The following is a 12,770-nucleotide window of genomic DNA, read 5'->3' on the forward strand; positions in this document are numbered from 1 at the left end:
GATCCAGAGGCATACTCAGAAAGTCACAGCTGAGCACATGTGCACTCTGCTTTGCATGTATACACAAGCACATAATACTCCACATGTATACACAGTGATACACACCCATACACAAAGGAAGCATATATCCTTCTACATACACAGATACAGGGGGACCTACACATACTTTGTTACACATGCATGCAATTCCTGTGTACAGTACCGCAGACATAAACGCACCTGTGCCATGTGCATTTTTATACAGAGAAGCACAGAGACAAACACTGATCACGTTAATGTCAATGTGAATTTACCTATTCCTGCCCACGTCTGAATAGCTGTAACAAACATACAGCTCTGAGGGCCTCCTTGGCTGCAGTGAGAAGCCACTGGCAGAGGCCAACAGCACCTCACATGGGACTGACAGAAAGTTCTGAATAGAGATAGGAAAGAGGGACTTGCAGACCAGAACATGGCCCAGGAGGCAGGAGGACAATTCCAGTGTGACCTGGATGTGCAGCCCCATAGTCATGGTTGCTGAACTCAACACAGCACCAAGGAAGGCTGTGAGAAGTTTGTTTCCACTCTCAAAGGGGAAAGAAAACCTCCCCCCACCTGCCCAGCATCTCCTTCTACACTGACACAAAACCTATGCTGTGAGGGAGCCTAAGCTAGTTTGCCCTCCAAGGGCCTCTTCTGGCTTTCCTCATAGGCAAACACTTGACCTGGACATTGCATGAAAGTGAATTTTCACCATTTATGGCAGTGGGCACTCTAGGTAGAGAGACAGTGTATGCAAAGGCACGGAGGTGCAAAACAGCATAGTGAGTGTGGGAGATTCCAGTGACCATGAGTCTGCAGCAGAGAGTCAGCGTGCGACAGAAAATGAGTCTGGGGAGGTGGGCAAGGGCCATGTCGGGCCCCTGGGTTCATCTCTGCACTCCACAGCCCTGTCCACTCACCCTGACCCCCAGTGCCAAGTGACTCTGCACTTAAGCCTTCATCTTCCATCCACTGGTCTTCTCATGCCAAACTCCTGCATCAGACTGAGAAACAAGATGTTTGGTTTCTTTTTTGGGGGCTGCACTATGGCTTGTGGGATCTTAGTTCCCCGATCAGGGATCGAACCCGGGCCCCTCAGCAGTGAAAGCGCGGAGTCCTAACCACTGGACCACCAGGGAAGTCCCTAAATGACATTTTCGAAGATAAGGTAGCAATAAGCAAATTTCCTTTCTGTCTTGCATATGAGGCTTTTTGGACTTTATTCTCTCAATCCCCCTTCTTGTATCTTCCCATAACCCAGAGGAGTTACCAAGGAATTTTTTTTTTTTTTTTTTGGCCACACCTGGCGGCACGAGGAACTTCCCTGACCAGGGATTGAACCCTCGCCCCCTGCAGTGGAAGCGCAGCGTCTTAACCACTGGACCACCAGGGAAGTCCTACCAAGGATATTTTTGTTAAATTAGTTTTTATTTATCATCTGATAATGTAAATTCGTCTTCCAGAAATTTCCTATTTCTTTTTTTTTTGCATTTTTGAATTTTATTTATTTTTTATATGGCAGGTTCTTATTAGTTATCTATTTTATACATTAGTATATATATGTCAATCCCAATCTCCCAATTCATCCTATCACCACCACCACCCCAGCTTTCCCCTCATACGTTTGTTCTCTACATCTGTGTCTCTACAGAAATTTCCTATTTCTAACTTTAATGAAATGCAAGTTCTAAAATAGCACATATGATACAATCTCATTTTGGGTAAAAGGTTGGCATGTATATTTACGTGTGCTAATAATGTCTGGAAGGATACATACACCAACTTGTAAACAATAGTTATATCTGAGTGATGGGATTACAGATGATCCTTATAGTTTTTTGGGCTTTTCTTCATTTTTTGGAATTTTATGCAAAAAGCATATGTTACTTTTATCAGCAGGAGAAAATGATTTCAAACCCAAAAAAGACTTTAATCTACATTTTAGCCAAAAGTATGAAGTTGGTTGTAAGAAAGTGAGAATAAAGAGAAAATTTCAGGGAGAAGTGGGGAAAGGAGACATGAAATCAACTTGTGCAGGATGGAATCTTCCAGGTGTCTTCAGGAGCCCTGACCTACCCCTACCAAGGGAGTCTTGCAGCCCGTCCTCTGAACCAAGACCAGTCAAATAGGGGAAGGGGATCATAGAAACAGCTCCCACCTCAAGGAACGTCTGATCTAGGTGGCAGTATGAGTCATGTGCAGGAAAAGCATGCCAGGCAGTAAATGAGAGGTGAGCTGAAGAGCTAACTCACCTGGGGGTGGGAGCCATGGGTTCTGTTCCCAGCTCTGGCACCCAGCGACCTTGGGCAAGTCGTGTCACCTCTGTGAATCTCAGTCTCTTATTTGTCAAGGAGGTATAATGACAATAATTGGAATGCTGTGATGATCAGATAAGATAACTTACCTGTGACTGCCTCGAGAACTCTGAGGCTTGCCATAGGTCATCTTTCAACCTGCAGCAGGGCCTCTGATGCAAAGGAATCCATCCCTATGATGGAAGTTCAGACCCAAGCAGTAGGCAAGTGGAATAGACCATTTGGGGGCAGGGCCACCTTTGAATGGTCCTTAAAATCCCACCATGCAGGCTGCAGCCTGCACAGCTCTGACATTTCAGAATATAAAGTCAGGAAGGGCACTCATGTCTTAGCTCAAGGACCCACACAGCCCATTCCTCTCTGTAGAGCGGTACACCCCAAGGAGAAAAAAATAGGAGCGGCCACTTCCTGGCCTCCTCTGAATGGCCAATCCTTTTCATAATTTAACTGCCTACTCCGGATAATTACTTTTCTCCTGCTTATGAGCTTAGAGCAATAGTAGTTCCCAATAACTTAATAAGGCTAAATTATAATGAGTGTCCTGCGGAATTACACACTGCATTAACACCAAATGAGTTCATTAGAAATTCATTAGGAGTGATTCCTAGGGCTGCCACAGGAATTAATCACGGTTAGCCTGCGGCAGGAGAAGGGGCAATGAATAATTGCACAGGAACTGGATGAAGAGCTTCCGGCATTTGACTTTGGCCTGAAGCAATATTTTTAAGAGTCATGGGGTGCTCTGGTTGTAAGTTTGGAGGTGAGGTTGTTTGGATGTTGTTGGACCTACCTCCCTTGCGTCCTCCTCCTTGCTGGCTATGGCCCCACCAAGGATCAGACCAGGAGATATGGGGGTGGGCATGCCCAGTTCTGGGGTGTTGAGAAATTATAGAGAGGACTTAGGGCTCTAGCCTGCCCGGCATGCATTTCCCCTTCCTCTGTATGAGCCTTTCCATGTTCTTTCCACGTTCCTTGAAGAGCTACCCCTCCCCTTGCTGCACATGGGTCTTCATGGGACTGTCAATCAAGAGGCTCCGCCCACCCCCAGGAGTTGCATACAAACTAGGTAGGCCAATTGAACTTTGTCTCTTGGTACTTTTGTTTGTTTGTTATGTTTTGGTTTGTTTTTTGTTTTTGCGGTACGCGGGCCTCTCACTGTTGCGGCTTCTCCCGTTGCGGAGCACAGGCTCCGGACGTGCAGGCTGAGCGGCCATGGCTCACAGGCCCAGCCGCTCTGCGGCATGTGGGATCCTCCCAGACCGGGGCATGAACCCGAGTCCCCTGCATCGGCAGGCGGACTCTCAACCACTGCGCCACCAGGGAAGCCCTACTTTTTTTTTTTAATTAGCTAGCATCTATTAAGTATTTGCTAGGTGCCAGGCCCCTTCCTAAGTACCTTCATGTACTGAGTTATCCAGTTCCCCCGTGTCTCTAGGAGGCAGGTTTAATTGTTAGCCCCATTCTGCCAACCAGGAATCCCAAACAGGTTAAGTAACGTGTCCAAGTGATACAGCCAGTAATTGGTTGAGCTGGAAATTGGAGTCTCAGGTGCAGGGCTATAAGGATGAAGGGTGGTTGAAGGTGATTCACTGGATGGCAGTGCCCCATGGGGTCTGTCTCTTCCTTCCTTCTTGCTCTCTAGTGCTATGGGCTATCTGGAGGTCTGGTGGTTTAGCTTTTCCATCCTTTCTATGAGCTACCCTATACCCTCCAAGAAATCCACTCCCACTTTTTTGCTTGTCACCAAGAATCAGTGTCTGTACTTCCATCTGAAAGAGCCCCAAGTCACCCAACAAGTACCTGTAAAGCCCCTTAAGACAGGCCTTGGGACTTACCTGGTGGTGCAGTGGACTCCACGGTCCCAATGCAGGGGGCCCGGGTTTGATCCCTGGTGAGGGAACTAGATCCCACATGCACGCTGCAACTAAGAGTTCGCATGCCACAACTAAGGAGCCTACGAGCTGCAACTAAGGAGCCCACCTGCCCCAACTAAGACCTGGTGCAACCAAATAAATAAATATTAAAAAAAAAAAAAAAAAGACAGGCCTGACCTGGCTCAGCTGACATACAGGTCACACAGAAACATAAGGCCAGCTTCCTGCCCTCCAGCTGCTTACATCTCAGTTAGAAAAGCAATGGTAACGATTGAATCCCACACCCTCCTATGCAGATTCGAAGCAAAAGAGAGCCAGACCTGGGTGGGCTAGATGCGTGGAGAAAAAGGCTTCATGGAGGGCACAGCACGTGATCTTTGGGGATAGTCACTGTCGTGGACCCCTTTCCATCATCTGCCATCCCACAATCTCTTCTTCAAACACTCTACTCAGAACAGTTGGTCCTGATTGCTGAGGTGGTACCTCAGGACCCCATCGGTGGGGCAGAGCTTCTGCACCCTGTCTCTGTGCAGAGAACTCCTCACTGCATGGACCCCACCTTCCAGTATGAGGCTGAGAAGGCCAAATACTCATCTTCTCATCACCCCATCACATGGCAACGAAGTGCCTGCCTGTGACTTGGGCGCCACCAATCAGACATTCTCACAAAGACATTTTCTCTGCAGCTTGCAATGCAAAGAAGCAGGGGCAAGAGAATCCATTCTGGTGGTGGTGGGGGACATGTCCAGTGCCCAGGGGAATGGTGGCTGCAGTGCCAGTATGCAGTGCCACTGTTGGTAAGGGCTACAAACTGCCCAGTCCAGCTTTTGGTGGTACTGGCAGCGGGATCCTCACAAAACCATTTCTGTGATGGGATTGTGGCTATGGTTCTAGCTGTTGGTCCACTCTCGTCCCTACTTGTTTTCCAAGCCTGAAAATTCTGTGACCTAATTGATATCCTCACAATAAATTTATTTTCTGTTCAAATCAGTTTCCATTGCTTGCAATGAAGAGCTCGGCCTCCCTGCCCACAGCTGATTTGACCAGAGGCGGACACTTGACTCATGACAGACCAATCAGATTATCTCTCTCCTGACTCAGCTTCTGTTGCGTGTTCTGAAGGCCCTGTTGTCTGCGAGCACATGGACAGCAGAGAAAGGACGTCTGTGGAGAATCAAGTTGAAAAAGAGAGAAGCTGAAGATGAAGAGAGGGGGAGGGGGAGAGAGGGGGAGAGAGGGAGAGAGAGAGATTCCTCTAGTTCCTCATGAAGCCCTCTATTTCCCCTTGGGTTCTCCGAGTCACCCCTGCATCCTTAAAATATTAGGTTGAATTATATGAAATTGTTGTTTTTATAGGTCAAAAAGCAGCAATTATGTATGCTGTAACCTAGTAAGCTCCCCTTTTGGCCTACGCTGGATCAAGTGGGTTTCTTTACTTGCAACCCAAAGGGCTTTGTCTACAACAGTCAGACATTCCATTAGCCAAAAATAGGGAGTGGAGGGCTTCCCTGGTGGCGCAGTGGTTGAGAGTCTGCCTGCCAATGCAGGGGACACGGGTTCGTGCCCCGGTCCGGGAAGATCCCACACGCTGCAGAGCGGCTGGGCCCGTGAGCCATGGCTGCTCAGCCTGCGCGTCCGGAGCCTGTGCTCCGCAAGGAGGGAGGCCACAACAGTGAGAGGCCCGCGTAATGCAAAAAAAAAAAAAAAAGAAAAAAAAAGAAAATAGGGAGTGGAGCGGGCAGAGACACAGAGCAGAAGCAGGAAATAAGGGTTTTCCATGTCTGGCAAAGACTGTCCCCAGTGAGAAGGCTGCCTTGCAGACCAGTGGCTACAGGACTTCCCATCTCCTCTCTGGGCACTGACTCTGAGGTCACTGTCCTCGGCTGGTTTGTAATCCATGAACTTCCAGAAGATCTTCAGCCCCACCCTACTCACCTCAAATAATACCACAGTTGACCCTTGAACAACAGGGGATTGAACTACCTGCCTCCAATTATACGCAGATTTTTAAAAACAGTAAATACTATGGTACCACACAATCTGCAGTTGGTTAATCTGCAAATACAGAGGAACCACAGATACAGGGGGGGACTAAAAGTTTTTCATGGATTTTCAACTATACAGAGGGCCTGTGCCCCTAATCCCTTGCATTGTTCAACTGTATCCATGTTAATATATGATCTTGAATAATGTTTTTGTTTTTGTTTTCTCCACATGGTGGTGTTTCCTAGTCATGTGTGCACTTTTCCCTACCTAACCTGACTATCCAATAACAGGGGACTGGTTGAAGAAGTTGTGATATATCCATACAGTGGATTGCTATATGGCCATTAAAGTGATGGCTGGGGCTGCAGTGAGCAGGTGGGCAGTGGGAGTGATGTAGAAGACTTGATAAGGGTAGTTGGCATGGAGAATGGGGTTGAGAACCACCCACTGATGAAGGGGAGTACCACTGAGCTGTTCAAAACCTGGCTGAGGGCGGACAATGAATTTGTGGTGATGTGCACCCCCCGACCCTATGCCTTTTCTTCTGGTTGTAGCCAGCAGTCCTGGAGATGGGAGGTGGAAAGACACTTTTTTTTTTGGTCCAAAGATGGGACCTGGGAAGTCAAGGTGGCCAAAGGACATTGAGGATCCTAGCAAAAGAAGTGAAGCATCCACGGGCTGGATAGGAAAGGAAGTGAGGCTAAGAGTAGGGGATGAACTGGGGGAAAGGCGATAAGCTGTGAGGCTAGGAGAGTCATTCAATGGGGGTGGGGACTGTTTTCTATTCTGCTGCATATCTTCCTTCCCTAACACAGCCAGGTGCTCAGTAAATGTATTCTGAATGAATGAATATGTGGGTTATAACTCTGATATTAGAGCCAGAGACTGGCGTTCTGCTTTTCATCAGAGAACCAGCGGTATCCATAGTGGTGGCAAGTACCACTTAAGGTCAGAGAAAACTGAGCTCAAATCCAAGCTGCATCAACAAGCTGTGTGACCTTGAACAAGTCACCTAACCTTTCTGAGCCTAGGCTTTCTTTTCAGTAAATAGGGATAATGACAGCTTTCTTGGAAATTTGTTGAAGGGATTAAATGAGATGCCATGTGTCAAGCACTTAGCGCAGTGTCTGGCACTTTGGGATCACTTGCTAAGTACTGCAGGAGGAATAATGGTCTCCAAGAGCCTGGCTGGTTCTGGAGGCTGCATCCTAATCCAATTGCTGCATTTAGTTAGAGGTCATGAGTGCAAGACCTGAAGCTAAACTGCTTCCTCAGTCAACTAACTATGACATTTCTGAGCCTGTTTACTCATTTATACAGTGGGAATAATATCAGGACCTATCCAATAGACTGGTTGGGAAAATTGGGTGATAATTTACGTAAAGCATTTAGCATACTGCAGGTGCACAGCAGAGGCTGGCTGCTGGGATTCCTCATTATCTGAGATGGAGGAGGCCATGGGAGGAGCTGACTTTGTTGAGGGCGGAAGAACAGGAGTTTTGGACCTGTCAAACTTTGAGATGGCGTAAGACATGAAGTGCAGCTGTTAGGTGGGCAGCTGGATGTAAGTCCAGAGGGGAGGTCTGAGATGGGGAAAATATCTGGGAGTCATCAGCATATAGATGATATTTAAAGCCATGGACTGGATGACATCACCGTGGAAGTGAGGGCTTACAGAAAAGACAAGACTGAGAACTGAACCTGGGGTCATCTGATGCTTTGCAATGATGGGGATAATTGTCACTGCAAAGCTGGTGACCAGACACAGTGGGGCTGAAGCTGCACAGCCAGCCTACCCCAGCAACATTTACTTAACATGCTCTTATATACTCGGCCAGGCTCTGAAAAAAGTGCTTTACAAAAGTTAACTCATTTAATACTCATAACAACCCTTTAAGTTAGAAGCAATTATTATCTCCATTTTGCAGATGGGAAAACTGAGACACAGGAAGATAGTTAACTTGCCCTTGCATACACAGTCAGCAAGTAGCAGAGCTAGGATTCAAACCCAGGCAGCCTGACCTCTGAGTCTCTATCTCTTCCAATTTTAAAATTCTAATTCTAATTTCTAATTGTGGATAAACAAAGTGCCAACTGGACTTTCCAAGGGAATGCTGAATTTCTTAGTCTCTGACCCTTGAGAGCACAGCTAGGCAAATCATCCTGGAATAAACTGCTATCAGAGGTCCCACTGATACTCCAGGATCAGCCCCAATTAGCATTTCAGATTCTTGGTTGAGGAAAGAAGAGGAAGGGGGGTTTGATCAAGGAATCTATAGGGTTGGCCAAGAAGTTTGTTTGGGTTTTTCTGTAAAGTGTTATGGAAAAACCCCAACGAACTTTTTGGCCAACCCAGTATAACACTGATGGATCACTTACTACACGCACGGCTCTGGAAAGTCCTGGGGTGGGGAGGTCAGGGAGAGGTCAAGGGCTCCTCTTCCAACCACGGACTCAAGCACCTGCATTTCCTACTTTCTTCACTAGTTACTCTCAGAATAATGGTGGCTGATTTGAGGCAGGAGCCAGAGTCCAGGTGGGAAGTTGGGGTGGCGCTGGGGGATTAGCCTTGAGGCCGTTCTTCGTCTCCATGGGGTATAGCTGCTCTATTGGTTCAATTGCCCCATAAAACCTCACTGGGATAGGAGGCAGTTTGAGTTCATTTACCCCTCTTGGAAGGTTCTCAGTGAGTGTCTGAGCAAATAGGTGAACCCCAGTTGAAGAGGGAGAGAGAGAGGGTGTGGACGGGAGGAGGGTGGGAGGGTAAAATTCACACATAAACTCCAGTGAAAGGGAGCACAGCTGAGTCAGGTGTCCCAGTGCCGAGGACGCTGGCTTTGGATGAGCTACTAAGGAGAAAAAGGTTCTGACCATGCACGAGGAAGTCGATGGGAAAGGGACTTAACTGGGGGTCTGGAGAGCCCATCTGCCAGCCCCTGCCCACGTCCCCTGGCCTGGAGCTTCTCGGGGTAGCTGCAGCACAACCAGCAGGGAACTTGTCAGATGCAGATTCCAGGGCCCCACCAGGCCTACCAAATCAGAACTCCTGTGGGTCAGGGCCCAGAGGTTTCCATTTTTCACAAGCCCTCCCCTCCTGCACCCTCTGCAGTGTATGATAAAGATCACATTTGAGGGCTTCCCTGGTGACGCAGTGGTTGAGAGTCTGCCTGCCGATGCAGGGGACACGGGTTCGTGCCCCGGTCGGGGAAGATCCCACATGCCGCGGAGCGGCTGGTCCCGTGAGCCATGGCCGCGGAGCCTGCGCGTCCGGAGCCTGTGCTCCGCAACGGGAGAGGCCACAACAGTGAGAGGCCCGCGTACCGCAAAAAGAAAAAAAAAAAAAAAAAAAAAAAAGCACATTTGAAAAACTGTCTCACAGCCTATTCCAGACTGATCTGAACAAATAAAACAAAATCAGAGGGATCCCAGTGCCTACTAGGTGCACAGCCATAAGGAAGTATGAAATGCAGCCTCTTTCCTTAAAGGGGTTATAATCTAATTGGGAGGGACTTCTCTGGTGGTCCAGTGGTTAACACTCTGCATTTCCATTGCAGGGGGCATGGGTTCAATCCCTGGTTGGGCAACTAAGATGCACATGCCACGCGGCCAAAAAAAAAATCTAATTGGGAGATAAAAGACATACTTTGTGAAGAGTTAAATTAATGCTACAATGAATAATTCAAAACAATAGGCAGATAGGCTGGACAAACTGCCAATGAGTGGGAATAACAGTATCATTCAATGAGCGGCTACAAAATACTAGATCCTATGCTAAGCCCTTTATTTATATACTGATTATCTCACTAAAATCCTGGAAGACAGGTTTTTTTTTTTTTTTTTTTTTGCGGTACGCGGGCCTCTCACTGTCGTGGCCTCTCCCGTTGCGGAGCACAGGCTCCGGATGCGCAGGCTCAGCGGCCATGGCTCACGGGCCCAGCCGCTCCGCGGCATGTGGGATCCTCCCGGACCGGGGCACGAACCCGCATCCCCTGCATCGGCAGGCGGACTCTCAACCACTGCGCCACCAGGGAAGCCCGAAGACAAGTATTTTTATCCCCATTTAATAATGAGTAAATTAAGGATTTGGCTTATTTGCCAATCTCTCTCACATCCGCCTTCCCTGACCCTTAAGAGGTGATCAGGGTGATGCCTCTGTTTTCCCACAATACCCCAATGTTACAGGCTTTATCTCAGTTATCACACCGTGTTACAATTGCCTGTTTACTAGGCTGGTTCTCTCACAAGATCTGAGGACAGATACTTGGTAGTTCTAGAATCTAGTGAACAGTAGGTACTCAGTATTTTTTGAATGACTAAAGATTGTGTGTCTGAAGTCTCAGGGCTAATACTGTGACTCAAAAGCCCAGGTTTCCCCCTGAGCAATTACAAGCAGCTGGTATACACCTGGGGGATTCCTGTAAAGGACAATCTACAGGTTGGAGTAATCAGAGAAGACTCCCGGGAGGAGGAGGAGTTGGAAAGACAATTCAAATTTGGAAAGACGGTGAAAAGTGAGCAGTCATTCTACGCAGGCCAAGGCATAAAGGTGAGATTCTGCAAAGGGCACACCTCCTCCGAGCCTAGAGACCCCAGGGGATTTCGGGAGACTACACCCCTTTCCCTAAGCCTCCCTAGCCTCCCTAACCATCTTACATCGAACCTACATCCCATACTTCTGTGAAATCACAGGGAGATGGCAAATGGTCTATTGTTTCCCCATGCCCAGACCGGTATGACATGTTTCTTATTAGTGGATTTCTCCATTTGGAAAGTCCCTTTTAAGAATTAATGGGATAGTTTTCAGTTTCCATGAAGAAATAAGATCCATTAATGTCTATGATATACTGCTAAGTGGGGAAAAAAGCAAGACAAAACAGTGTCTTTGCATTTCATTTTTGTTAAAAAGAACAGGAAAAAAAAAAAAAGGATAAGCACAAATAAGTTTGTGTGCATGTGGGAAATGTCCAGAAGGTTATATACTGAATTAAAGCGCAACTGCTCTGGAAAAGGAGATGTAGGGGTGTGGGTCTTTCACCTTTACTTTACCCAGTTTTGAGCTTTTGTCTCCTTAAACACGGAGTGTGTATTAATTTTACAACTGAAAAACAAGACCCCATGGTGGGATTATAGGTAGCTTTTAGTTTATTTGTGCTTTGTTCTTCCCAAAGGATCTACTATGAACATCTATTGCTTTTATAAACAGAAAATTAAAAACCCTTTCCTCCATAAAGATTGTTTAAAGAGGAAAGACAGAGAATCTCAAGGTGGCACAATTCATGATGTTGGGAAGCAGAATGTTTGGGGGAAAAGAACTAAAGATGTTCTAAATTCTGGGTTCCGAGAACTTCAGCACCCAGGCAATCTGGGGCTAAACCAATTCAGTCTCAACATGGCAAAACATATTAAGAGCTGTAAGAATGTTCCAGATTCCATAACTTTGTAATCCCATCCTGGGGCTTTAGCTCAAGGAAATACTTTAAAAAATTCTCTACATACAAAGAAGCTCACTGTGGCCTCTCATTTAATGGGGTAACCTGAGCTCCCCCTAAAAGTCCAACAGCAAACATTATGCAGCCATTTCTAACAATAAACATGGCAGCTTAATAGAAACATGGGACTGTGTTTACAAACTAATACCGAGTAAAGAAAAAAAGAATGGAATATTGCATTATATAGTGACTATGGCTATTATACACCTGCTATAATTAGAGTCGTGGGAAAGAAAGCAAGGATGAGAGAGGAGAGAGATGAATGAAAGAGGCAGGAAGACAATTAAAAAAGTAAAAATAGTTATAGTGTTAGGGTAATGGGATTATGGAGGACTTTTGGAAATCTGTTTAAATGATGATGAAAGTTGCCTTGGGAGTAAATATGAACTATACACAGGGGCACTGTGACTTTGAGCAAGTTACTTAACTTCTCTGAACCTCAAGTTTCCTCCTTGGCAAAATGGGGACAATAATGGCACCTACTTCACAGAGTTGTTTGGAAGATTAAATGATATAATTCATATAGAGCACTTAGCACCATGCCCCATGCATGATAAATATTCAGTAAGTGTTAGCTATTATTGTCATTGTTATTTCATCATTATTATCAATTAGGGGAAATTCTCATATGCTCCAGGTGGGAGTGTAAACTGTTCTAGCCTCTGACAAAGGCATTACGGTATAGATATAACTTATATATAAGTTTATATATAACTTTAGATACAAAACCCCTTTGGTTCCAGGAATTGCATGTCTACGAATTTATCCTTAGCAAATAATCTCAGTAAATAATCTGACATGTACACCAAGAGGTGTGAATGAGAATGTTTATCTCAGAGTTATTTATAATAGAAAAAGACTGGGAACAACCTAAAGACCCGGCAATAGTTACATAAATTATGAAACATACATACCACAGAATATGTACGATATACCTTTATGTAATGATATACACATGTACTTACATCATTACATGAAAAAGAAATGACAGAACAATATAATCTTATTTATAGAAGAAAGTATAGGTGTGCATTTAAAAGTCTAGAAAGATAGCTACCGACTGTTATCAAGGGCCATCTCTGCCA

Source organism: Mesoplodon mirus (assembly GCF_964341445.2).
Source record: "Mesoplodon mirus genome assembly, chromosome: 5".
Taxonomy (NCBI): Eukaryota; Metazoa; Chordata; class Mammalia; order Artiodactyla; family Ziphiidae; genus Mesoplodon; species Mesoplodon mirus.